The sequence below is a fragment of the Xenopus tropicalis genome, chromosome 8 (genome assembly GCF_000004195.4).
Source record: "Xenopus tropicalis strain Nigerian chromosome 8, UCB_Xtro_10.0, whole genome shotgun sequence".
In the NCBI taxonomy this organism is placed as follows: Eukaryota; Metazoa; Chordata; class Amphibia; order Anura; family Pipidae; genus Xenopus; species Xenopus tropicalis.
The window spans coordinates 118,028,842-118,055,089 of record NC_030684.2 but is presented as its reverse complement, the minus strand read 5'-3'; the positions used below and the strand labels follow the sequence as shown (position 1 = coordinate 118,055,089).

Below are 26,248 nucleotides of genomic sequence, written 5' to 3'. Positions count from 1 at the left end.
TTGCGGTGCTGAGAGTCCGCCAAAGCGATGCTAGAGGCCAGAGAAGGGCTGTAGAAGATATCAGAGATGCTGTAATGTGGGGGCTTGTGTGTGAGGTGGGGGTTGGGGTTTTGGGGGGAGGATAGTGTAGGTGCAGGAGGAAGCGTTATGGCCCCTCTCTCTCCCCATGGAGGTAGAGCAAGTGAGGATCTGGGCCCGTCGGTGCGTGCGCAATTCGGGTTATCGCTTCTCGGCCTTTTGGCTAAGGTCAAGTGTGGTATCCACTGCATGAGACCTTAGAAAAGAGATGCTTCTTGAGGACCCCCCTTCTCGGCCTTGCGGGATCGCCTACTTAGGTAGGCTAAACCCGCATGCTGCTATTGGGGAGGGGGCCAATCTCAGAGCAACGGGTTGCGATCCCCCCCTGTGTTCCAGTGCTTTTTTTGTACTGGAATTGTATTTTGCGCTTGCGCCTCTCGGCCTTTCGGTATTCGTGAGACCCCCTTCCTCGGCCTTGCAGGATCGCCTTTGGCTTAACCTGCATGCTGCTATTGGGGAAGGGGCATTCTCTTGATAAACGGGTAGCGTTTTCCTCTCCTCTGTTTCCAGTCTCTTTATTTGAAGTACTGGAATTTTTCTTTTTCGGACGTCATCATGGAGGCTGATCCCAGCACCGTTCCTGTGTACGCCAGATTGAAGAATACCGTCCGGATTTCCTACAGAGATGGTGGAGCAGATCATCGTGGCTTTAAATATGTCGTGGAAGAAGTCCTTTTCAAGCTATTCTCCATCCAGAAATCCGAGATCTTGTCTATTCAAGATTACCCTAAAAGAGGAATCTTTGATATCACTTTTGTTGCTGAGGGCATTTTCAAAGATTTTGTTTGTAAATTAGAAACCTCAAAAGGGAATCCCAAACTAGAGGGTGTTAATATAGTACAACATTTTGCTGATGAAAGTGCTATCCTTGTTGTTAAAATGTACTCCCCTTTCGTGCCAGAACATGTGATACGTACCTTTCTGGCTAATTTCTTTAAAGATATTAAACTGTTGGGCAAAGTTAATAATGAATATGGTATCTGGACCTCCAAGTGGAGGTATCAAGTTACCTTTATTAAAGACCCAAATGGTTTTAAGGGGAAGAAGCACCCTCCTGCTAGATTTAAGTTGGGAACGGTTAATGGAGATCTTTTTTATACAGGTATGCCGGTTTTCTGTCGCAAATGCAAGCAGCACGGGCACCTTCTGGATGAGTGCGAGGCCCTCTGCACAAATTGCGGCAGTAAGGAACATTCGAGTATTGAGTGTCCTAAGGGTAAGGAGTGCAGACTTTGTCAGAAGGTTGGACATACTTTTTGGGGGTGCCCTCTTAGGGTACTCAAAACTGTCCTTACTGAACCTGCTCCTGTTCCCATTTCCATACCGGCTTCTTTGCCTGCTCTTGTTTCGGTGTCCTCTGTTCCTGTGTCTCAACTTCCAGCTGTAGAGATACCTTCGGAGAAGGCAGAGATGTTACCCAAGCCGAGCAGTGAGGATTTCCATATACCACTGACAGCAAAGCAAAGGAGACGTCTGAGGCGACAAATGGAGGCCAGCGGGCGGCAGACAAAAGTACCCCCCCTTAGTCAAGGGGTTGCTGGGAATTTGGATGATGCCGAACCAGCCTTAATTTCTCCACCTGAAAACAAACCAGTTTCTGCTACAAAAAGGCGGCGTGTGGGGAGAGAAAAGTCCTCCTCTGATGATGATGCTGAAGCCACTTCGGGTAAGCAGACACGTGCGATTCCTCCTTCTTCTGCAGAGGATAGGGGTCCTGTTGTTTCTGTGATTCCTGAAACATCTGAGAGTCAGCAACCAGCCATCCCATCCATGATGCAAGCACCTCAGTTGAATCCGGAAGACCCTTTTTTTGGGGGTCCAATGGAGGATACTGTTGGTGGAAAATCATTTATTTTGTTTCGTGAGGGAGAAGAGCCTGCTGAAGAGCTTCATGTGTCCATTTTACCGCAATATACTCCAGTCCCTTTTGTTGAGGGTCTTTCCGATATCAGTGAGGATTGTAGTTCCCCTGTTTCTACACTCTGCACTGTTGATTCTGGCGAGGTGGAAGAATTTAGTTCCGGCGACATGGAGAGTCCGGCCGGTAAAGAATTAATGTAGCTTCTGACGTTGTTTTGCTTTTTAACTTCTTTTTTTCCATGGAAGTGTCATCTTTTAATGGTATTTCTCTCAATGTAAGAAGTTTGCTGTCTGATGTTCGGAGATCTGCTCTTTTTAGTTTTTTATCTGTTTTAACCGCATCTGTCTTCTTTTTACAAGAATGTGGCATCCCGCACAGTTTGGATTATAAGAAATATGAGGATGATTGGGTTTACGGTCCTTCGGTGTGGTCTGGGTCCAATGGATCTTCCTCTGCGGGTGTTGCAATACTTTTTAAGGGAAATTTTACTGTTGATTTTAAGCAAGAGATTTTACCAGGCAGAATTTTATTGGTTAAAGGTTTTATGAATGGTACTAAATGGCAATTTTTAAATTTCTATGGTTCTCCAGATAAGGTGGCAAGGGCCGAGATGTTAGAAATTTTACCTCTTTTTATTGATAACTCTTGTCCTTTGATTTTAGCTGGGGATTTTAATTGTGTTCTTAAAGGGGAAAAACGTTTTACGCAATCTACTAGTCGTAATTATGACAAAACATCTGCTATGTTAAAAAATATTTTAACTGATTTTAAGCTTATTGATGTTTTTAAATGTTGTAATAAGGATGTACCTGAAGAAGATGGCGTAACCTGGAGCAATGCTTTGTGCAGCTCCAGAATTGATTGTTTTTTCCTCTGAAAATGTTGAACCTGTAAGTTGTGATATTTTAACCAATGTTTTTTCTGATCATAAGTTTTTATCCTTTTATGTGAAAACGGGTTCTAAAAGGATTAAGAAAAAATCTGCTTGGAAAATGAATGTTTCCCTTTTAAATGATGCTGAGGTTTTAACAGATTTTAAAAAGTTTTATACTGTTTGTAAGGAAAGGAAAAACCCAAATATTTCCTTTGGTGTTTGGTGGGAAGGTATGAAGAAAAAAATCAAAAAGTTTTTTATTGATGTAGGAGTACGGAAAGCTGAGCAAAGAAGGGATTTTTTTGCTGTTCTTAATTGTCGTCTGCAAACCTTGTGTAAAATGAGGAATTATGGTATTGAGGTGACAAATGTTATTATTGAATGTAAAAAAGAAGTTTCTAAATGCCTAGAACAATAAGGGAAAGAGATGATTTTTAATTCAAGAGTCAAACATATTGAAGAAAATGAAACTTGCTCTAGGTATTTTTTTAAGAAAAAAGTCGAAAATCGTGGTTTTATTGAAAAAATTGAGGGGGTATCTGATTCACAAGGCATTTTAAATAAGGTTCATGGTTTTTATTCTGAACTGTTTAACGAAAAAGTGATTGATGAGAATTTTGTAAAAGATTCTCTGAGTAAGATTGAAATCAAACTTGATGAGGTGTCTAAGAATTTTTTATCCAGGTCTTTAAACGAACAGGAGGTTTTAGAATCGGTTAAGAGTTTTAAAAATGGTAAAGTCCCCGGGGACGATGGTATACCTATTGAATTTTATGTAATCTTTTATGATGTTCTTAAAGATGATTTTTTTACTCTTTTTACTGAGGTTTTTAATTCTAAGGTTTTACCGAATTGTTGGAAGAAAGGGGTGGTTACTCTTTTGTATAAAAAAGGTGATAAGTGTGACTTAAAAAATTGGAGGCCAATAACCTTGTTGAATTGCGACTAAGATTTTTGCAAAAATTTGTGCTAATAGACTAAAACAGGTTATTGAGAAAATTATTCATTTAAATCAAGTATGTGGTGTCCCGGGACGGAGTGTATGGGAAAACCTTAATCTGATAAAAGACGTCATTGAAGATGCTAAGGTTAGGAGGTGTGACTTGGCAATTTTATCGGTCGATTTTGAGAAAGCTTTTGACCGGGTATCTCATTCCTATCTTTTTAGTGTTTTACGAACAATGGGTGTTCCTGACTCTTTTTTATTATGTTTAAAATCTTTTTATTCGAATTGTTCTAACAGAATTTTAGTTAATGGTTTTATGACACGAGAGGTTCTTTTAAAATCGGGGGTGAAGCAGGGGTGCCCGCTTTCCCCTTTACTTTTTATATGCGCTTTAGAACCTCTTTTATGTGCAATTCGAAAAGACAAACAAATCCGGGGTGTTTTTTTACCTGGTGGTGGCGGACTTGAAGCTAAAGTGTCTGCTTACATGGATGATGTTGTTTTCTTTTGTAAAGATGCTCTTTCAATGCAAAGAAATTTAAGGCAGATCCAGTTTTTTTGTTGTGCTTCCGGTTTTAAAATTAACTTAAATAAGAGTGTAATTTTAAATCTTGGAAATTTGGATCTAAGGGACGTCCCTGTGCCGGTGTCAGAAAAAATTACGGTTTTAGGGGTCATTTTTAATCATTTTAATAATGGTTTAGAAAGTTGGGACATGGTTGCAAATAAGATAAATCAGAAAATCTGCATGTGGGGTCTGAGGAAGTTGACCATGGAAGGGAAAATCTTAATTATCAAAATGGTGATTTTACCTATTTTATTGTATTTGAGCCTGGTCTTTCCTCCTCCTGATTACCTTTTAAAGAAAATTACAAAAGTATGTTTTACATTTTTTTGGAGTTCAAAAGCTGAAAAACTAAAGAGGGAAATTGTTATGAAGCCGAAAGAAAAAGGGGGAAAAGATTTCCCAGATTTTAAGGCTTTTATCTTTATTAGATTTTTTGTTTTATGTCTTAATGCTCTTTTTAAAAATCACTACTGGTCTTATTTTATGCGTTTTAATACTGGTCTTTTTATGAGGAAATGTGGTTGGTTTAAAACAGATCTGAGTCAACCGTACTCTTTTACTCTGTCCAAAAACTACAACATCTTAGAAAAAATAGTGATTTTATATAATTTTAACGGAAAAGAGCTGAAAGTTTTATTGGATGTTAAAACATTGTTAAAATTTTTAAAATTTACAACTTTGGTGGGTAATTTTAATGAAGCCAAAAGTAAAGTGATATGGAAAATGGTGAATTTTACGCATTGTTTTAATTCTCATAAAGATTTATCTTGGATGTGCATTCATCAATGCCTTCCATGTAGAGCCTTTCAATACAGAAGACGCATGGCCAATACGTCAAAGTGTCCACGTGATTGCTGCAGCGAAGAGGAAACCGTCTTACACATTTTATGGACTTGCAATTTTGCTAAGGATTTATGGACTAAAATCACTCCTCTCTTAGTGAAGATTTTAAATTTTAAACATGTGGATTATTTTATGATTTTATATGGTCTGTTGGAATGTTCTTCTGATCAAAAAATTATTGCATGGAAAATTATCAACTGTTGTAAAGAAGCATTATGGAAGGCGAGAAACATTTTACTTTTTAAAAATGATGTTTTATCTGTTAAAAATGTTTTAAGTTTGGCTTTTAGTGAAATGTATTTGTATTACCTGCTTGACAAAAAACAAAATGTTTTGTCAGCAAAAAAATGGTTTTTAAGTGATTGGCCCTCTTTTATGTAATTTTCAGTATTTTTGTAAATTTTTATGGCTATGTTTCTGTTATATTTTCTTGACCAATAAAAGTGGCGTACCTCTTTGTTAGGTACAGCTAATTTAAAAAAAAATCTGTTCTTATCAGTCCAGATCGGCTGAAGTCTGAAGATCTGAACCAGAGGAGAATCATCGGAAGGACCGGCTTCAGAGACCGACTTCGGCTTCAGGCTGCACTTCAGGAAGCACTTCATCTGGAAGTGATCGACTGAGATTCAGACCTTCGGGAAAGAAGTCTCTGACTGAAAGACTACCGACAAGAAGATAAAGAAGAAACCCGGAGTTCTTACTCCACTGAGCTGTACACACTTAGGAGTTTTTTTTAAAAACTCCTCTCTCTCTCTCTCCCTTACTCCCTTCCCCCCTCTCTCTCTCTTCCCTCCCTGGGGCCATTGCACTGCTCTGAAGGACGACCCTTGGGGTCATTTGCATAACCCCGCCCACTCTCTCTCTTCTTTTTTCAGACTTTCCCCCCTTTTTCTACCCTTTTTTCCCCTCTCTTTTCCTCTCCAGACCCTTGGAACAGGAAGAGATGGCTCCTACTACAGCTGCCAGCAGAGGGAAGAGCTCAGGGAAGAATAAGGAAAAAGTCTCCACAGGTTCCAGGAGCGCACCACCCGGAACCGAAACCCCAGCCCAGGCCTCCGCTCTGCCTCCCAAGGCTACCCAGTCACCTAATCTGGAACCATGGATGAGGCAGACGGTAGTACTGAAGCTGAGGGAAGTGGAAGGAAAGGTCCCGGACATGAGTACAGACGTGTTCGGGAAGAAAATGGTCATGGAACAGGGCTTCTCCAAGGCAGAGACTGTAAGTATACAGACCTTCATCGGGGGTCTGTTCTACATAACCTTTGCCTCCATGGCAATCTGCAGGAGGTACTGGGAAAGGGTTAAAGCAGCGGGGCCCGAATCCCTTTCACTCGCTTTGTGGGCAACAGCCCTATTCAAAGAGAGGAAAGGCGGGTGACGGTCGCAATGCGAAACCCCCACACACCAGCCAAGGACATCATCACCTTCCTGACCAGATTCTGCACCGTCATCAGGACCCCATCCAGATCACGGACTCCAACGGCTTCTGGACAGGTAAATATTCGGTCCTGGTCAAGCTCCAGAGGGAAGAGAGCTCAGCAGATGGGCTAAAACACCTCCCCCAGAGTTTCTCTCTCGGCATCTCCCCAGGGCTCATTTACTACCCCGATCAGCCCCAAACCTGCAGGAAATGTGGACAGCTGGGACACCAAGCAAAAACCTGCACAGCAAATGCATGCAGGATATGCAAGGTGCTGGGCCACGAAGCCAAAAACTGCCCCCGCTCCAAAGCCTGCAACCTGTGTGGATTGGCTTCACACGTCTACAGAGACTGCCCGCAGAGATCAAGAACCTATGCGTCTGTGGCTCAAGCGAAACAGACACCTTCAGCTCCAGCCAACAACAGAGCAACACCTGCGGCCCCAGCCAAAACGCACAACAAAGGGAAGACTCCAGCCCCAGCCAAAGCCTGGACGGCACAACATCGTCAGAGGAGGGGGAGGAGGTGGAGGCAGTGCACACCACAGAGGTAGAAGCAGAGGACATGGAACTGCTCCTGGAAGAGCTCGAGCAGATCCCAGTCGAGCCTGCAGATGTCAACAGGGTCCTGCAACTGGAAGAGGCCCTGCTACAGCAGCTGGAATCTCCGGAAGAGAGTCACCCCCCGCCCAACAACGCAGGAGGAGACCCGCCCGACCGGAGTGGTAACGTATAAATGACTAACGTTAACGGTTTTTCCTTTTATTTCTTAACTAATGGGGTCTTTTAACTTATTCACCATTAATGTTAGGAGTATTAAGGACCGGACGAGACGACAAAACATCTTTGCATTTCTTGACAGTCAGAATTGTAATGTGTACATGTTGCAGGAATGTGCGTTTCCTTTCTCCAGGTCTTACAAACACCTCATGCGTCAGTGGACCCATGGTCCCTCCTACTGTTCTGGGGGTAATAGCTGTAAGTCTGCAGGGGTCGCCATTCTGATCAGGGGGAGCCTCTTCACTGTTGATTCTGTACTTGAGCTAGTCTGCGGCCGCTTACTGGTCGTGGACGGTTCCTGGGCAGGGGAGCCTGTTATCAACGTGTACGCCTCCCCTGAGAAGGGTGAGCGTTTGGAACTATTCCAGACCCTGCGGGCCCAGTTAGCAACCACCTGGGCGGTAGTGTTGGGCGGGGACTTCAATTGCCCCATTGAGGAGGACGGGCGCAGCACCAGCAACGGTGCCAAACTGGATGTCACCTCCAAACTGCTTAAGGAGATGGTAACCGAAGCATCCTTAAAGGACGCCGTTGGGTCCATTGGGAACGGCACTGTGAATTACAGTTGGTGCCGCCCCGATGGCTCAGTGCGTTCTAGGATTGACTTTGTGTTTACCTCCCGTACCATCAAGCAGACAAGGTATGCTATGGTCCCCTGCTTCTTCTCTGACCAAAGGGCCATTCACTTTCAGGGATCTCTGGGCTGTGGTTTTCCTCCGGGCCCGGGCTCCTGGAAGCTGAACTGTGAACTGTTGGGAAGGGAGGAGGTTATGCAAGAACTGAGGGATGCATACATTTGGTGGAGGAATGAGAAATGTTGTTTTGATAATGTCAGTGACTGGTGGGAATTTGTCAAGGTTCAATTGCGTAGTTTCTTTCAGGTGAAGGGCAGGCGTCAAGCCTGTGAACGCAGGAGGAACTTCAAGAGGCTGCAGCGAAATCTACAGTCCCTTCAAGACCTCCAGCGGTGTGGCTGGGATGTGAGAAAGGATCTGGAGGAGACCAAAGAGGGCCTGAAAGGGCACTTTGCGGAGGAATCCAGGCGCATCATCTTCCGCTCCAAAGTGGAGCATCTCGAGAAGGGGGAAAAGTGCAACTCTTTCTTCTTCCGAAAGCTCCACTCCACACACCCCTGACAGAGCTCCGCGACGAGACCGGCACCCTGAAGTCAGGTAAGGAGGGAGTGATGGAAGTGGTCACCGACTACTACAGCTCCCTCTACACGGAAAAAGACACAGATGAAACATCGGCTGAGAGGTTCCTGTCAGGTATCACTAACCTTATTGATCCCGCAGGTCTTTCAGCCACCAATGCCCCTTTGGCCTTGGAGGAGTTGCACTCTGCTGCCAAATCCTTTAGGCGAGACAGGACCCCGGGCAGTGACGGTCTCCCAGCGGAGCTCTATGTAGCGCTGTGGGACCTCATTGGCCCGGACCTGCTCGAGCTGTACGAGGAGATGGCCGTGGAGGGCAGGATGCCTCAGTCGCTGAGGGAAGGAATGATCACGATCTTGTATAAGCAGAAGGGGGAGAGATGTGACCTTAAAAATTGGCGTCCCATCTCTCTCCTGAATGTGGACTACAAGATCCTCGCCAAGGTACTAGCCAACCGGCTAAAGACTGTCATCGGACAGATCGTCCATCCGGATCAAACCTGCGGTATTCCCGGGCGCAGGATTGCAGACAGCCTTGCTCTCATTAGGGACACGGTTCACTACATCAAGGACCGCCGTGTACACGCCTTTGATTGTGTGTCCCACGTCTTTATGAACAAGGTCCTGCATAGGTTTGGGCTGGGTGAAATGTTTTGTTCTTATGTCAGTCTAATGTACCGTGATATTTTCAGCTTGGTGTTGGTGAACGGCTGGAAAACTGACCCCTTCCCTGTCCTCTCTGGGGTCAGACAAGGCTGCCCTCTTTCACCTCTTCTTTTTGTCTGTTGCATAGAGCTCTTCGCCGAGTGCATCCGACGGAATCCAGAGATCAGAGGGATCACCGCACCAGGACCTGCCAGATCCCAGATCAAGTGCTCGCTGTACATGGACGACGTGACCGTCTTCTGTGCCGATCAGCAGTCGGTGAGATCGCTCGTCCAGACCTGCGAGGACTTCAGCAAAGCTTCAGGAGCCAAAGTCAACTGCGGGAAGTCAGAGACCCTCCTCTTCGGAGACTGGAACCTGGCTTCTGACAACGTCCCCTTTTCCATCAAAGCCGACTTCATTAAGATCCTCGGAGTCTGGTTTGGCGGTGAGGGCGCTGCCCTGAAGTGCTGGGAGGAGAGAATGGCAAAGGTCAGACAAAAGATTGGCCTCTGGAGTCTCAGAGACCTCACCATCGAAGGGAAGACACTGGTGCTGCGGAATGAGATTCTTCCTGTCCTGCAGTACATGGCCCAAGCATGGCCTCCGCTGGCTACGGTCCGCAGGGCCATCACAAGGGCAGTCTTCCACTTCATCTGGGGCTCCAAGATGGACAGAGTAAAGCGGTCAGTTATGTACAAGGCCCCCTGCAAAGGTGGAAAAGGAGTCTCTGACATCCCCACCCTGCTGAGGAGTTTCTTCATGTGTAACTGCATCCGCCAGACGATCACCGGCAAAGAAAAGGACTGTTGGCAGCTCCATGTCCCGCTTTTTTCTTCTTCCACTTTGGCGTTCGCTGGGGTGGGACAAGTGGGACAGCTCCTACCCTTACAACTCGAACACCCCTTGGTTTTACCTGGATGTTACAAAGTTTGTGAGGGAACACCAACTGGAGGGAGTCAAGCCCGATTTGTGGAAACCAAAGACAATCCACAAGTTGATCAGAGCCAAAGACAAGATGGAGTCTATTCCAGGGCTCCCTGCGGACACAGTCAAGGTTGTTTGGGGGAATGTTTCTTCAGACAGCCTGTCCAACAAGCACAAGGACATGTCATGGATGGCCATACAGGGGGGGTTGCCCCTCAGAACATTCATGCATGCCCGTAACCTGTGCAGGTACCGGCATTGCCCACGGTGCATCATTTATGAGGAAACATCTTTGCACACCTTTTGGGATTGCCAGTTTGCTCAGGTCCTGCTTGATGCCCTGGAACATGAACTCAAAGACTGTGTGCCCAGGAACTTGCTTACGCACCATGCGGTGCTTTATGGGCTTTTCTAGGGTACCCACACGGAAGGGGCAATTCAGGAAGCCTGGCGCCTTATGAACTCTTAAGGACGTTTTGTGGTATTCCAGAAACTGCCTCATTCTGAGGAGAGAGAGGATGACAATCCAAGACTGCCGCAGACTGATTCACAGTCTGCTCCGGGACTACAACATCCGGGACAGCCTTGAGGAAGAAGAGGACTAACTAACCCTCTCCTTCTCCCCATCCCTCCCTTGTTGTCTAAGATTAAGTGGAAAATAAAGCTTTGGGCGTTTCAAATTCCACATCCCTTTCCCCCATCTCCCACCCCCCATCCACTCCCCCCCACCTCCATTGCTTTATTTGAATGTGCAAGTATATTGCAAAGTGATGAATGAACGAAAAAGTAAATGTTTGTTTTTTGTATATCTATATTATATATATATATAATAAAGTATATTTTTCAATAAAAAAAAAAAAAAAAAATCTGTTCTTATCAGTTTAATATCTGATACGTCCCCTATCTGGGGACCATATATTAAATGGATTTTTGGAACAGGGAGATGGAAGAAGAGCTTACTCTGTCCACTCCACGCATCGACCTGGTATTGCAGTACCTCCAGGACCGGTGCACCTCTCTTATTCAGTTTGAAAAATCAGAACAAGTGGAAATCCACAGCAGCAGCACAAGTGCAACGAAACAGCAGCAACAGCCCAAGGAAGGAAAGAAAAGAACTTTGCAACATTTTGCAAAGTTTGTCGGGCAAGCACGGAGGAGCAGTGTGAAGTGAAACAAGGCAAGGCAGGGGCAAGCCGAGCTGTACTGTACTGTACTGCACTCTACCGTGTGACAGCAGCAGCACAAGCGGGCTCGATGCAAGGAAGGAGGAGAGAGTTAAAGGGAAGCAGGAGCAAGTAGTCAGTGGTGTTTGTTGTGCAGCAGCAGTAGCAGGAGACAGGTTGCTGTCCTCGTCGTCCCCCCGTAGTTTGGTCTGATGCCCTTTCAGCCGGGAGTCGATGCAGGAGCTCGTTGTGTGCTTGATTGTGTGCGCCAGAAAGAGGCGGGGCTATGCAAATGTTTGCTTCTGGGAGAGTGTTGAAGTTGCTGTTCCGGTGCGGAGTGCTTGTCCGGTGCAGGCCACAAAAGAGAGCTAGAGGCCCAAAGAGGCCAGAGAAGGGCTGTAGAAGGGCAGCTGTAGAGATGCTGTAGTGTGTGGCTTGTGTCTCAGGTGGGGGTTGGGGGGAGGGTAGCGAAGGTGCAGGAGGCATTATTGTCCCTCTCCCCATAGAGGTAGACCCGGAAAGAACTGCTTTGTTTACAAGACAATCCCAATAGAGGTACTTATGATCTTACTTTTATTGAGGAGAAAACATGCCATCAGTTCTACAAGGGATTTACGGAGAATAGGAATGACCCTGTGTTTTAAGGGATTACGGTGACTTGTATCTCAGAGGACATTGAGACACCGGTAACTGTCCTGATGTATAATCCCTATGTTTTAAATGCAGATATCGAGCTGTTTCTGAAGAAATATTGCAGTTCAGCAAGGTTTACCTTTAACGTTACTAATGATTTGAACGTGTGGAATGGTAAATGGAGGTTCATGGTAATCTTTAAGAAAAGTGACACTGGGATAGGAGGATGGGAGCATCCACCCTCGAACTTCTCCATCGGGAGGAATAGGGGGTATTTATACTATCCTGACCAGCCGCTGTATTGCCTAAATGTATGGAGTTTAGGCATGCGAGGGAAGCGTATACCAAAAAAGACCCGTGTAAGAACTGTGGCAAAGAGTGGCACCAGAGAGAGCAGTGCAGAATAACCGAGTGTCTTCAAGGATTGATTTTATCTTTTTGTCGGATTTTTTTCAAGTTTCTAAGTTTGAGGTTATTGTATCTGGGTTTTCAGACCATAGGATATTAGTATGCTCATGTGACTATGGGGGGTTAAATAGAGTAAAACCCAAAATATGGAAAATGAATACCAGCTTATTGCAAGAGGAAGAGGTGAGGAACAGATTTAAAGTAGAATATGAGGTTTGGTGTAGGAAGAAAGTCTCTTTTGGGAATATGCTGGAATGGTGGGAGGTGATAAAAACAAAAATTAAGTCTTTCTTTATTAGAATAGGGAAAGAAAAGGCCGTTAAACAAAAAGAGCTATTTGATTTAACTAAATTAAGACTGCAGACGGCATATAAGTTGCAGGAAATTGGTTTAGCTTCGGAAGTGGAGATTTCACAAAGGAGGTCAGAAAGGGGCTAGAAGATATTGGGAAAAAAATTATTTTTGGGGCCAGGGTGAAGGAATTAGAGGCTGGGGAAAAATGTGCCAGGTTTTTTTTCAAAAAAGTTATTGATAAAAGGAGGGATTTTTTTGAGCAGATTGAAGGGAAATCGGATATTAAGGATATGTTAAATGAGGTATATAAGTTTTACACCTAAAGATGGGGGGAGTCCTTTTTAGATTTGGTAAGTGGTTAATTGGATGCAGAGGAAGCTGCTGATTTGTGTTGTGAATTATCAAAGAGTTAAATTTTATTGTCAAAAGCTTTAAGTTGGGAAAAACGCCAGGGGAGGATGGGATCCCTATAGAGTTTTACAGAATATTTTGTGAAGAGTTAGGAGAGGATTTTTTGTCTATTTTTAGAGAAAGTTTTAGAATTGAATGTTTACCGAATTCATGGATGAATTGGGTGGTGTCTTTAATTTACAAAAAAACAGGGGAAAAGGATAAACTTAAAAACTGGAGACTAACTAACGCTTCTGAATTCCTATTACAAAATATTAGCCAAAATAATTGCAGTAAGGTTAAAGAAAGTAATACATAAGGTTATAAAGGAGGAACAAGTTTGTGGGGTGCCAAAGAGGCAAATACATGAAAACTTGCTCACACTCAGAGACGCAATTTGGTATACTAGGGACAGAGGGCAGAATATTGCGGTCTTAAATTTAGACTTTGAGAAGGCATATGATAGGGTGTCACACACATAATTATTGCAGGTATTGAGGAAGATGGGTGATCCAGAGTTTTTAGTTGCGCAAATTGCAAAGCTGTATTGTAGGAATGCTAGCAAAATTTTAGCAATGGTTTTATTTGTCAAATTTGCGTTTACAAGCTCTTTTTAAACTTGAAGATGTTGATGTTGAGAATGAGATTTTATCCTTGAAAGCAGAAATTAAGAAGCTAATGGAACAGAAAGGAAAAGAAGTGATTTTTATTTCTCATATCCAACATCTAGAAGAAGGTGAGAAATGTTCAAGATTCTTTTGTAAAAAAATAATGTCTAAGAAAGAATTAATCTCATCTTTAAATGGCAAGACTAATATGAATGTTATTTTAAATGAGACTTTTAATTTTATCAATTGATTTTTAATGAGAAATGTTTTGATTCCTCTATTTTAAAAGATTGTCTTAATGTTTTAGAGTGTAATTTAAGTGTTTTAGACCAGGAAGTTTTATCCATTAAAAAAAGGTGATAAGGAGAGTTTGGAAAATTATAGGACCATTACTCTCCTTAATGTTGATTACAAAGTCTTAGCCAAAATGATTGCCTTAAGTTTTAAACCTTTCATTGAAAATTTGATACATGCTAACCAGGTTTGTGGGGTTCCTGGGAGGAGCATGGCCAAATCCCTCAATATTATACGTGATGTGGTATGGTATTGTAAAGAAAGAAGTCTTAACTTAGCCATTTTATCTCTTGATTTTGAAAAATTCGGATTCGGTTTTATTAAAATTAGAAAGAAAAGTTTTAATGTGGAATTTAAGAGAACTCACCATGGAGGGGAAAGTTTTAATTATCAAAATGATTTTATTGCCTATTATGCTTCATGTGGTTATGTTTTTTCCCCCCTCTAACCTGTACATTAAAAAGCTTACCAGGGTTTGTTTTAAGTTTTTATGGAACTCAAAAATGGAAAAGCTCAAAAGGGATTACATGTACAGAGATAAGATGGTGGGAAAATGTTCATAATCTTTGTTTTCTTTTATATCAAATATTTGTTTCTGTTTTAAACTTTTTAATACGAATGGCATTTTTAGTTGTTTAGTTGTTTTTTAGCGGGCATGGTTTTTAAACACTGGTTTCGTGTACCCCTAAATTCTCCTGTTCTTTTATGTCCTCCCAAGCACTATGTGGTTTTAGAAAAAGCTGTGAGAACTTTTAATCTGAAAACAGTCACCTTCTTCTGGTCCCCCAACATTTCAGCATCAACAAAAGGTTTTAAAACGGGATGAATTGGTTTTACCCGTCTCAAACATTTCCGGGGAAAGGTCTAAAAAGGTATGGCGCAATGTGTTTGGAAAATTCTTGGCAAATGTCCACAAAGACCTTTCCTGGGCCATTGTCCACCAGTGCCTCCCTACTAGAGAGTTCCAACATAGGAGAGGGCTGGTGGCCAGAGGGGTATGCCCGAGAAATACATGCTGCATAGACGAGACCATTTTACATTTGTTCTGGAATTGTCCCTATGCTCAAGAGGTCTGGAAATCAGTCAGGCCTCTTTTTAAGTCTGTAGGGGGTCTTAAGAATTTTAATCATGAAATGGTTTTATATGGTCCTTTTATATGTCCAACTGTGAAACAATACAAAATAGAGATTATATTGATGTGAAAAATTGTATAAAAATTGCTTTTAGTGAAATGTATATTTATTTTTTAAGAGACAAGAAAGTAGGCTTTTATGACTGCCTTAAGACAAATAGAGATAATCCAATTTTGAAAGGGATTAAGTTTACTTTGCTTTATGAGACAGAGATTCCTCTTGTTGTCCATGTTTTTAATCCCTTTGTGTCTGTGGATAATCTCTCTTTTTTAGTCTAGATATTGCTCAGACGTCAAATTTTCCCTTAATGTTCTTAACGCCTGCAATTTATGGAATGGGAAAAGAAATTTTTTTGTGCAATGGAAGAGGGATCCTAATGATATTGGTTGTCAGTTGCATCCCCCTTCTAGTTTTTTGATTGGGAAAGATCGTGAATATCTATTTTATCCAGATATGCCGCGTTTTTGCAGACGTTGCGGTAGGTATGACCACATCCAGCAAGATTGTAAGGATCCTAGACCTCAGTGTAAAAACTGTGGAGAATGGGGTCATACCACTGTTTCCTGTCCAAAAAGCAAGACATGTAGTACTTGTGGAGCAGTTGATCACCTCTTTAAAGACTGTCCAGTAAGAGTTAGGAACATAGGTGGTGATGTGACTAAAGCGACAGATACATCTGTTACATCTGTTAAATCAGATCCTCTTCCCCCTCGTCCTCCTTGTTCTGCTCATTCTTCTTCTTCCTCCCTAAAGCCAAATGTGTTTTACGCGGAGATGGCTGCAAAAAGAACTGATCCTGCGGTCCTGGTCACCTTGAGTGCTCCATTTCAGTCACCTGGTGTTGTTCCTGAGACTGTAGAGGAGGTGGCCCATACGATTCTGACGATCCGTGGTTCGTGTATTTCTCCCCTTTCTATTTCAGACTCTAAAGTCATTGATGGTTCCGGGGAGTCCTTGTTTCCTGAGGTTCACGTTTCATCTGAGGTGGTGATCCGTTCTGGTGTTATTCTGGAAACCTCTTCGGAAGAGATATCTGGTGTTTCTGATCTTCCACTTGACCCTCATCAAATAAAGCGGGATAGAGATGAATGTTCAGCTGTCCCTGTTTCTTCAAAGGTTGCAAGAGTAGGTGATAATCTTTCCATTTTTGGTGATCCTTTGGATGTGGAATGGATGATCTCAGATGCATCTTCTTCTGATGAAGCGTCATCTCGTCTTGACATTGAAACAGGAACTGGCACAGAGACTGACATCAGTGAAGGTGTTATTCAGTCATTACGCAAATAATGGCTGATTCTGAACTTAAGGTGGCCTCACTTAATATGAGGAGTCTAAAGAGCCCAGTGAGAAGGGCAGCTTTATTTGCCTGGCTTATTACATTGAACTTTGATATTTTCTTTTTACAGGAATGTGGAATTTATTACAGTCTGGACTATAAGATATTAAAAAAGACTGGTCTGCTGGGCTATCCTTTTGGTCAGGATCAAACGATAATAGGTCTTCTGGAGTTGGTATTCTTTTTAAAAATAAGTATGTGAATGTTAAATCTATTACTGAAATTGTTCCTAGTAGGGTGGGTGGGGATTTTACTTGTATTATGTCAAATGAAAAGAGACAAGGTGGCAATGTTATATCTAATGTGGATAAGACTTCAAATCAACTCAAAAATTTATTATCTGATTTTAATCTTTTAGATGTATGGAGAAAGTGTCATCCTTTAGATCCAGGTTTTACTTGGACAAGTGGGCTTATGCAATCTCGTATTGGTTTTATTTTTTCTTCCTCTAATATTATCCCTAAGGGGGCTGGTTTAATGTCAAATTTGTTTTCTGATCATAATCTTCTTTTTGCTTCTCTTGGTGGTCTTGGTGAATCTAAGATACATAAAAGTTCATGGAAGTTAAATGTAAGTTTGTTGGATGACGTGCAAATTAAGAATGATTTAATTGCTTTTTATCGTAAATTTAAGATTGTTAAAAGACCCATGCCAGACCTTCTTGTGTTGGTGGGAAGAAATGAAAACCAAAATTCGGAAATATTTTATTAAGGTTGGTAAAATACAAGCAAAAGAACGTAGATCTGTTTTTAAAAATTTAAATGTAAGGTTGCAAACTTTTATAAAATTACAAAATGCTGGTGTGGATTGCTGATTTTAAAAAGGAAATTAAGAACGTATTAGATCATAAGGGTAAAGAAATAATATTTAATGCACGGGCTAAGCATCATGAAGAGGATGAAAAGTGTTCCTGTTTCTTTTTCAAGAAATTGGGTGGAACAAAAGATTTAATCATTGATCTTTTTAGTGAGAAATGTGTTGATTCTTGTTTTCTGGCGGATTCTCTTAACGTTTTGAATGATGTATTAAATGTGGATGACCAGCATTTTTTATGTGGTGACCTTTTAGAAAAGGAATTATTTGATGTTATTAAGAGTTTTAAAAAAGGTAAATCTCCCTGATCAGATGGTATTCCTATTGAATTTTATATATCTTTCTGGTCTATTTTAAAGGAGAATCTTTTGTGTGTTCTTAAAGAAGCTTTTAACTCAAATGTTTTACCTATGTCATGGCGTCAAGGTGTTTTTTCTTTGCTTTTTAAAAAGGTGATAGGTCAGATCTTGGAAATTGGAGACCTATTACCCTGTTAAATACTGATTATAAGGTGTTTGCAAAAATCCTTGCCAACAGGATGAAGGGTGTAATTTCTGAAGTCATCTCTCCAAGTCAAGTTTGTGGTGTTCCAGGTTGTTCAATATGGGAGCACCTCAATGTTATTCGGGATATGATTTGATATCAACAAGAAAGGCAACAAGCTCTTGCTATTTTGTCTCGACAGGGTATCGCACGTTTACCTTTTTAAGGTCCTCGAAAAAATGGGTTTTCCAGTTATTTTTATCAAATGGTTAAAGTTGCTATATATGGATTCTTTTAGTAATGTTTCTGTGAATGGCGATTGAACCATTGTTGCCGTTGATAAAGGATAAAGTGAATAAAGGTGTTCCTATTCCTGGTGGTGGGGGCAATCAAATTAAGGTTTTAGGTTATATGGATGACATCTCTATTTATTGTACAACTGCTGCTGCTTTTAGGAGGTCTTTTTTAATCATTGATGGGTTTTGTGCATCTTCTGGTTTTAAACTTAATTTATCAAAATGTGAATACATGACCTTTGGAAATTGGGACTTTCAACATTTCTCAAAAACCTCTGTGAAAAATGAAATATAATATAATTTTGGGTATTACCTTTGATAAACATAACGGTAATAAATGCTGGGATCAAGTCTCAGATAAGGTTGAAAAGAAAATACCTTAGATCCTTATCAATGGAAGGGAAAATTTTAATTATTAAGTCTGTTTTATTGCCAATCATGTTATTTGTTGCTTTAGTGTTTCCTCCAAATGAGTTATATCTAAAAAAAAATTGATGAAGGTGATCTTTATATTGGGGGTCAAAAATGGAAAAATTGAAGCGGGAAAATCTTGTGTAAGCAGAAAATTTTTGGTGGTAAAAATATTCTGGATTTGAGGTCCTTTTTATATATTAAGTATTTTTGTATGCGTTATAAAAATTTTAACAAAGATGGTGTTTTTTCAATGTTTTTAAGGTATGCGGCTGGTCATATTTTTCGGAGGCATACATTTTATCATCTTCCTCTTAATACCCCAGTTTTACTTACTTCTCCTAAGCATTATGTAATTCTGGAAAGTCCTAAGTGATCAACATAAATTATCAAAAATGATAAAAAATAAAGAATGTTGTGAGAGTTTGGTTTTTTTCAGAAACAAAATCTAAGGTTATTTGGAGATGTGCTGCTGACAAATATCTTGCAAATGATCATAAGGATTTAGCATGGCAAATAATTCATGAGTGTCTTCCTACAAGATTATTTCAACACTGGAGAGGCCTTGTAGTTACGGCAAAGTGTCCTAGGGGTCAGTGTGCCCTTGATGAAACTGTCTTACATATATTTTGTAATTGCCCATACGCACAGGAGGTCTGGCAAATATTGGGTCTTTTATTCAAGTGGCTATGTGGTTTATCTTTTATGGATCATTATGTTATTTGTTATGCCTCTTTCAACTGTCCAAATAAAGATCAAGCCCGTGTTTTATGGATAATGTTGAATTGTACAAATGACGCTTTGTGGAAAGTAAGGAATTTGTTAATTTTTAAGTGTGAATTTATACCTGTAAATGATTGTACTGGCCTTGTATTTAGTAATATGTACACATATTTTTTGAGAGATTGTAAAATAATGGGTCTTTGTAAAGCTAAGAAATGATGGTACCCAAATATGTGGAACTCCTTTAAAAATTAATATGTTGATCTAAAATTGTTCTTTTGGCTATTTTGGATTTTTAATAAAGCTTGTTTGAAATCTGATCTGTTCTTATCAGTTTCAGATCAGATAATTGCTACTTGTGATGAAGCGGGGGGCATGATGAAAGGGGAGAAGCTGTGCTCCCTTTTGGGAAGAGCTGCCGACCTTTTTGTCGGGGCTTTGCACATGCTTTTTATGCCTAATCATGCTCTACATTTTTATTTTTTGAAACTGCACCAGCTGCCAGCTGGGGCTTGAATAAGGCGACTAATGGTATTGCAACTGCACACTTCCCTTTTTGTGTTGGATTTGAGCATCTGGGATAGGTGTCATAGTCCTCGTGGCTTGACCCTAGGCCCTGACTTGGTGGTCCCTGCCCTAGCTTCGGTGAAGGTGGGTCCGCCCGCACATGCTGTCTTCGGGCACATGGGCATCGAGAGCACCAATCCCTCAGGGTGAGGTACTCAAGGATGATACAATATCATCTGTTCTTGTCGTGGGGGGGATGCATCCTAGCTAAGGGATATATCGGTAAGCCCCTCCTCACTGCTTGGCGGAGAAACACTTGATCCTCTGGCCAAAGGGCCTGCAAACAGAAAATTGAGCCCCAGGATTTGCACCCCTGGGGTGCCAGAAAATCACTTGGTGATGCACCTGGCACTTTAGCGCACACGGCACTTTATTCTAATTTGCACATGCTCTTATAGCCCCAGACCCTTTTGGTAGGGGCAAGAGAATTTTTATAATCCGGCCGAAAGGCTGGGGCTTTTTAAGTCACTTTTTATGTATATTTATGTATTTTAATGTTTGTATGTCCCACTTTTTCATACATTCATTCCTTTTAGCACTTATTTTTTAAGCACTTAGGATTTCGGTGCAATAAACCTCCGGGTTTTTAATTGCCTGATTTCCCGGCCCCTGGAGTGGGCGTACCCTGCGGGAGACCTCTTCGGAGGTCCACTTGTACCCGGACCCCTTCTTCGCCTCGGCTGGATGGGGAATGGATAAAGGGGTCTCCCTAGCCTTGCGGCGAAGGAGACCCGAAGACCCTTGCCTCCCGCTGGTCTTTTGGCCGGGGAGGTCGGGGATAAAGGGGTTCCCCTGAGCTTCGGCAAGGGGGTTCCCTGAAGAATTCTGGAACCATGCTGCGACTTTTGGCTGGTGGCCCAGAGTTTTTACGGACTTAGCCTCTTTTGAGGCAAAGTCATTGCACCCTTTTGCACTGTGTGGCACTTCCATGTGAGCACATTTTGGCTTCAATAAAAAAAATCTGTTGTTATCAGTTTAATATCTGATACGTCCCCTATCTGGGGACCATATATTAAATGGATTTTTGGAACAGGGAGATGGAAGAAGAGCTTGCTCTGTCCACTCCACGCATCGACCTGGTATTGCAGTACCTCCAGGACCGGTGCACCTCTCTTATTCAGTTTGAAAAATCAGAACAAGCACGAATCTGCAGCAGCAGCACAACAAGTGCAAAGAAACAGCAGCAACAGCCCAAGGAAGGGAAAAAAAAGAACTTTGCAACACTTTGTAAAGTTTGTCGGGCGAGCACGGAGGAGCAGTGTAAAGTGAAACGAGGCAAGGCAGGGGCAAGCTGAGCTGTACTCTACTGTACTGAGTGAAAGTAGCAGCAGCACAAGCAGGCTGGATGCAAGGAAGGAGGAGAGAGTTAAAGAGAAGCAGGAGCAAGTAGTCAGTAGTGTTTGTTGTGCAGCAGTAGCAGCAGGAGACAGGTTGCTGTCATTGTCGTCATCCCCCCTGTTGTTTGGTGTGATGCCCTTTCAGCCGGGACTCGTTGCAGGAGCTCATTGTGCTCTTGATTGTGTGCGCCAGAAAGAGGCGGGGCTATGCAAATGTTTGCTTCTGGGAGAGTGTTGAAGTTGCTGTTCCAGTGCGGAGTGCTTGTCCGGTGCAGGCCGCAAAAGAGAGCTAGAGGCCCAAAGAGGCCAGAGCCAGAGAAGGGCTGTAGAAGGGCAGCTGTAGAGGTGCAGTAATGTGGGGCTTGTGTCTCAGGTGGGGGTTGGGGTTGGGGGGAGGGTAGCGAAGGTGCAGGAGGCATTCTTGCCCCTCTCCCCATGGAGGTAGACCAAGTGAGGATCTGGGCCCGTGGGTCTAGCCAAAAGGCCGAGAAGCGATAACTTGCACTGCGCGCGCACCAAGTGTAAAACTTGTGTCCTGGTCAAGGGTAACTCGGAAGACCTCCCTCCTCGGCTTTGGAGCATCGGTGCTTGCACCTAAAGCTCCTTGCTGCTATAGGGGAGGAGGCATATCTTTTGGAGAAACGGGCAGTGATCGATTTTTCTTCGGAAAGTTTTTTCAGCTTTTCTGTGACGGAGATGGAGGGTATGCGGAATACCTTGCGCTTTATGGTGAAGCCAGATTTTTTTAATCATTTTGGGCTGCAGACGGTGGTGGAGGAGGTCCTGCAGAAGACCTTGGATATCCCTTTTCAGCAAATTTTTTGTTTGCAAGATTTTGTTAAGATGGGCCGATATGATATCACATTTCTCAGTGAGTACACATGTTTTGATGTTTTTGAGAAAGTGAAGACAAAGAATAGTGATTCTGTGTTGAAACATTGATATTTTTCCTTTGTTTTTGATGGAGGAGAAGGTGGTGACTGTTCATTTATTTAATCCTTTTACGGATTTGGATTTAATTATTGCATTTCTTTTACGTTATTGCTCAACTGTGAGAGGCGGTGATAAACTGAAGAATAGATACGGCCTGTTTAATGGGAAAGTAAAATATTTTGTGAGATTGAAACCGGATGCTGAAGGGATTGGTGGTGCGCGGCATCCTCCAGCCACTTTTACAGTCGGCGGATTCAGTGGTTTACTGAATTATGCAGGGCAGCCGAAGTACTGCAGATCATGTTTTTGTTTTGGCTATTTGATGGAGGATTGCAATAAAGGGAAGTGCTGCCGTAATTGTGGCAAAGCTGGCCATGAAGCAGGTTCGTGTGACTTGCCCAGGAAATGTGATGTGTGTGGGCAACCGGGACATTCTTGCAGGATTTGCCCAAGAGCTGCTAAAATGAAAGCCCGTTCATATTCAGAAGCAGTGCAGAGGAGTGCAGAGATTGTGGTGGGAAGGTGGTCTCTGAAGAGAGCTGAGCAGGAGGTGGCGGAAGAGACTCCATTGGAGAGTGAACAGAGGGAAGAACCTGAACCTGTGCCGGAGGACAGTACAAATACAGCTGCTCTGTGACAGCCTCAGAGGTTGTCTAAAAGAATATTTGGAGCAACAACACCATGAAGTCCAAAGAACACACCAGACAGGTCAGGGATAAAGTTATTGAGAAATTTAAAGCAGGCTTAGGCTACAAAAAGATTTCCAAAGCCTTGAACATCCCACAGAGCACTGTTCAAGCAATCATTCAGAAATGGAAGGAGTATGGCACAACTGTAAACCTACTAAGACAAGGCCGTCCACCTAAACTCACAGGCCGAACAAGGAGAGCGCTGATCAGAAATGCAGCCAAGAGGCCCATGGTGACTCTGGGGGAGCTGCAGAGATCTACAGCTCAGGTGGGGGAATCTGTCCATAGGACAACTATTAGTCATGCACTGCACAAAGTTGGCCTTTATGGAAGAGTGGCAAGAAGAAAGCCATTGTTAACAGAAAACCATAAGACGTCCCGTTTGCAGTTTGCCACAAGCCATGTGGGGGACACAGCAAACATGTGGAAGAAGGTGCTCTGGTCAGATGAGACCAAAATGGAACTTTTTGGCCAAAATGCAAAACGCTATGTGTGGCGTAAAACTAACACTGCACATCACTCTGAACACACCATCCCCACTGTCACATATGGTGGCGGCAGCATTATGCTCTGGGGGGGCTTCTCTTCAGCAGGGACAGGGAAGCTGGTCAGAGTTGATGGGAAGATGGATGGAGCCAAATACAGGGCAATCTTGGAAGAAAACCTCTTGGAGTCTGCAAAAGACTTGAGACTGGGGCGGAGGTTCACCTTCCAGCAGGACAACGACCCTAAACATAAAGCCAGGGCAACAATGGAATAAACAAAACATATCCATGTGTTAGAATGGCCCAGTCAAAGTCCAGATCTAAATCCAATGGAGAATATGTGGCAAGATCTGAAAACTGCTGTTCACAAACGCTGTCCATCTAATCTGACTGAGCTGGAGCTGTTTTGCAAAGAAGAATGGGCAAGGATTTCAGTCTGTAGATGTGCAAAGCTGGTAGAGACATACCCTAAAAGACTGGCAGCTGTAATTGCAGCAAAAGGTGGTTCTACAAAGTATTGACTCAGGGGGATGAATAATTACGCACACCCCACTTTGCAGTTATTTATTTGTAAAAAATGTTTGGAATCATGTATGATTTTCATTCCACTTCTCACATGTACACCACTTTATATTGGTCTTTCACGTGGAATTCCAATAAAATTGATTCATATTTGTGGCTGTAATGTGACAAAATGTGGAAAAGTTCAAGGGGGCAGAATACTTTTGCAAGCCACTGTATGTAGATATGTTTTAAGTAAAGGTGACATTTCTGAATCAATGAAATGTGGTGTAATTACGCTGTTTTTTAAGAAAGGGGATAGAAGGGGGGTAAGAAATTGGCGTCCTATTTCGTTGTTAAATTCTGATTATAAGTTGGTAGCAAAAATAATTGCAAGCAGACTGAGTAAAGTTATTGACCAGATTATTGGGAGTGAACAGATTTGTGTTGTACCGGGAAGGCGGATTTCAGGAAATTTAATTTTATTGAGGGATGTTTTGAAATATGTTAAAGAAAGGAATGCTAATGTATTTATTTCATCGATTGATTTCGAGAAAGCATATGACCGAGTGTCACACCATTTTTTATTTAATGCTTTGAGCGTGATGGGGGTCCCGGAAGGTTTGTTGAAAGTTATTAACCCTTTAAGTGCCAGCCGAATTCGTCATTTCAGTTCCCCCCAGTGCCAGACGTTTTGTAAACATTCTGTGCTCTCTCAATTTAGGGGTTTTTACTGGAGGCAGGGTTAAGTTTAGGTAGGCAAACTATATATTGTTTTTTTCAGGAGAACCTGAGCTTTCCAAATCTACCTGAGTTTTTGTGTATTTATTTAGAGCTTGAAATACAAAAAAAAAAAAGAAAAAATGCTATTTTTCATGATAAGGATTTCTACCAGAAACATTTTATTTTATGGACAAAAATTCAACTGATTTGGAAAGCCGAACGTGCCCGAACGTGCCAATACCTGATATGTATAATTTTATTTAGATTTCTGACTTCTATAGATCAAAAACTCCCAGCAGTAAATTATTAAATTTTCAAAGCATTACAGCAGAATACGGCATACTTTACATTCCAAAGCCAAAAATCCTGGAACATTAGGTTTACCCCAGGAAACCATACATTTTTGAAAAGTACACATTCTGACTAATCCGAAATGGGTAACTATGTCTTCCAACTCCTAAGTACCAAATGGCAATGCTTTAATGAATTTAGCATATCCATCCAAGTGCTGTGAATGTTTGAAAACCCCTAACCCCTCCTAAAAATGCATGTGAGTGTGTGTAAGTGTGAGTATAAGTGTGTATTAGTGTAATAAGTGTGTGATTGTGTGTGTATTTGCAACTTACTTGAGGTCTAGTTGAGGATCTGCAGGAGAAAAATGATCTGGCACACCAGCAGCAGTAGATCATGTGAGGGGGCGGGTCAGGAAGCATGGGGGGCCAGAGGGGGAAGCTGCAGAAGGGAAAGGAGCTGCCAGGGAAAGCCACGATGATTGCAGGTACTTCCTATGGGGCCCCTGGGCGATCGCGACCCAGGGGCCACTCGTTCCCCACCTCTGACTGTTGTCTGGAGGCTGGGGAGCGAAGGAACGGCTTGAAAAGAGGTTCCTCCGCTCCCAAATCCGGAAGTGCAGCAGGACGTAGAATCTACGTTCTGTGGCACTTAGGTACTTTGATACACAGGACGTAGATTCTACGTCCTGTGGCACTAAAAAGGTTAAAGGGATGTATTGTGAAGCTGTCCGTAGGATTTTGGTTAACGGTTTTGTGAGTAAGAAGTTTTTTGTTAAATCCGGAGTGAGGCAGGGTTGCCTGATGTCCCCGTTGTTGTTTATTTGTAGTATAGAGCCTTTAGTTCATTTGCTTTGTCAAGATAAGGTTATGTGAGGGGTTGAGATTCCGGGTGGTAGTGGGGATTCGGTGAAGGTGTTAGCATATATGGATGATATTTGTGTTGTTTGTTCATCGTATATGCCAATGAGGAGGGCTAAATTACTTATTAATTTGTTTTGTTGTGCGTCGGCTGTTAAAGTAAATTGGGGTAAAAGTAAAATGAAAATGTTTGGGAATAAGATGGAGGTGGAGGAGTCTGATTTTGAAATAGTGTTGGAGATTGAAATTTTGGGCATTGTATTTGATGAGGAGTTAAAAGGTAGTGTGAGTTGGGAGAGGGTATTTAATAAGGTATCTAAGAAGCTGATTTTTTGGAGTATGAGAATGTTATCTATGTCGGGAAAGGTCTTAACTATTAAGGCAGTGATTATACCGATGATTTTGTATGTAAGCAATATTTTTCCATTATCTAAAATATGGGTTAAGAGAATTGATAAGTTGTTTTCTTTTTTTTGGGGGTCGAAGGTTGAAAACTTAAAGCGGGAAGTGGTTTATAGACAAACAAAAAATGGGGGTTGGGATTTTCCGAATTTGGAGACTTTCCCAGATAGCAAAAATCATGTGGTCCAGATCTGGCCCAGACCCATCGTAAGTTCTGGGCCAGATTCGCGCAACTGACTTGGGCCGATGTCTTTTGGCACAACGGGCCAATACTGGCATAGATCCGATTGTACTTATCCGGACCAGCACTGAGCCGGCTCCGGGCCAGATGTGGATTCCTTTATGATGATCTGGCTCAAATGTGGACCAGATCTGGTCCAG

At 42.4% G+C, this 26,248-nt stretch overlaps 2 non-coding genes across 2 annotated transcripts; both read left to right on the top strand.

The window, feature by feature from the left end:
* The first annotated feature begins 10,930 nt into the window (after positions 1-10,930).
* On the top strand, positions 10,931-11,113 carry LOC116407341. Its single transcript, XR_004220285.1, has one exon. It is a non-coding gene; the product is annotated as a U2 spliceosomal RNA (small nuclear RNA).
* A 9,456-nt stretch (positions 11,114-20,569) lies between these two features.
* On the top strand, positions 20,570-20,759 carry LOC116407331. The gene has a single exon (XR_004220282.1). It is a non-coding gene; the product is annotated as a U2 spliceosomal RNA (small nuclear RNA).
* The last annotated feature ends 5,489 nt before the right edge of the window (positions 20,760-26,248 follow it).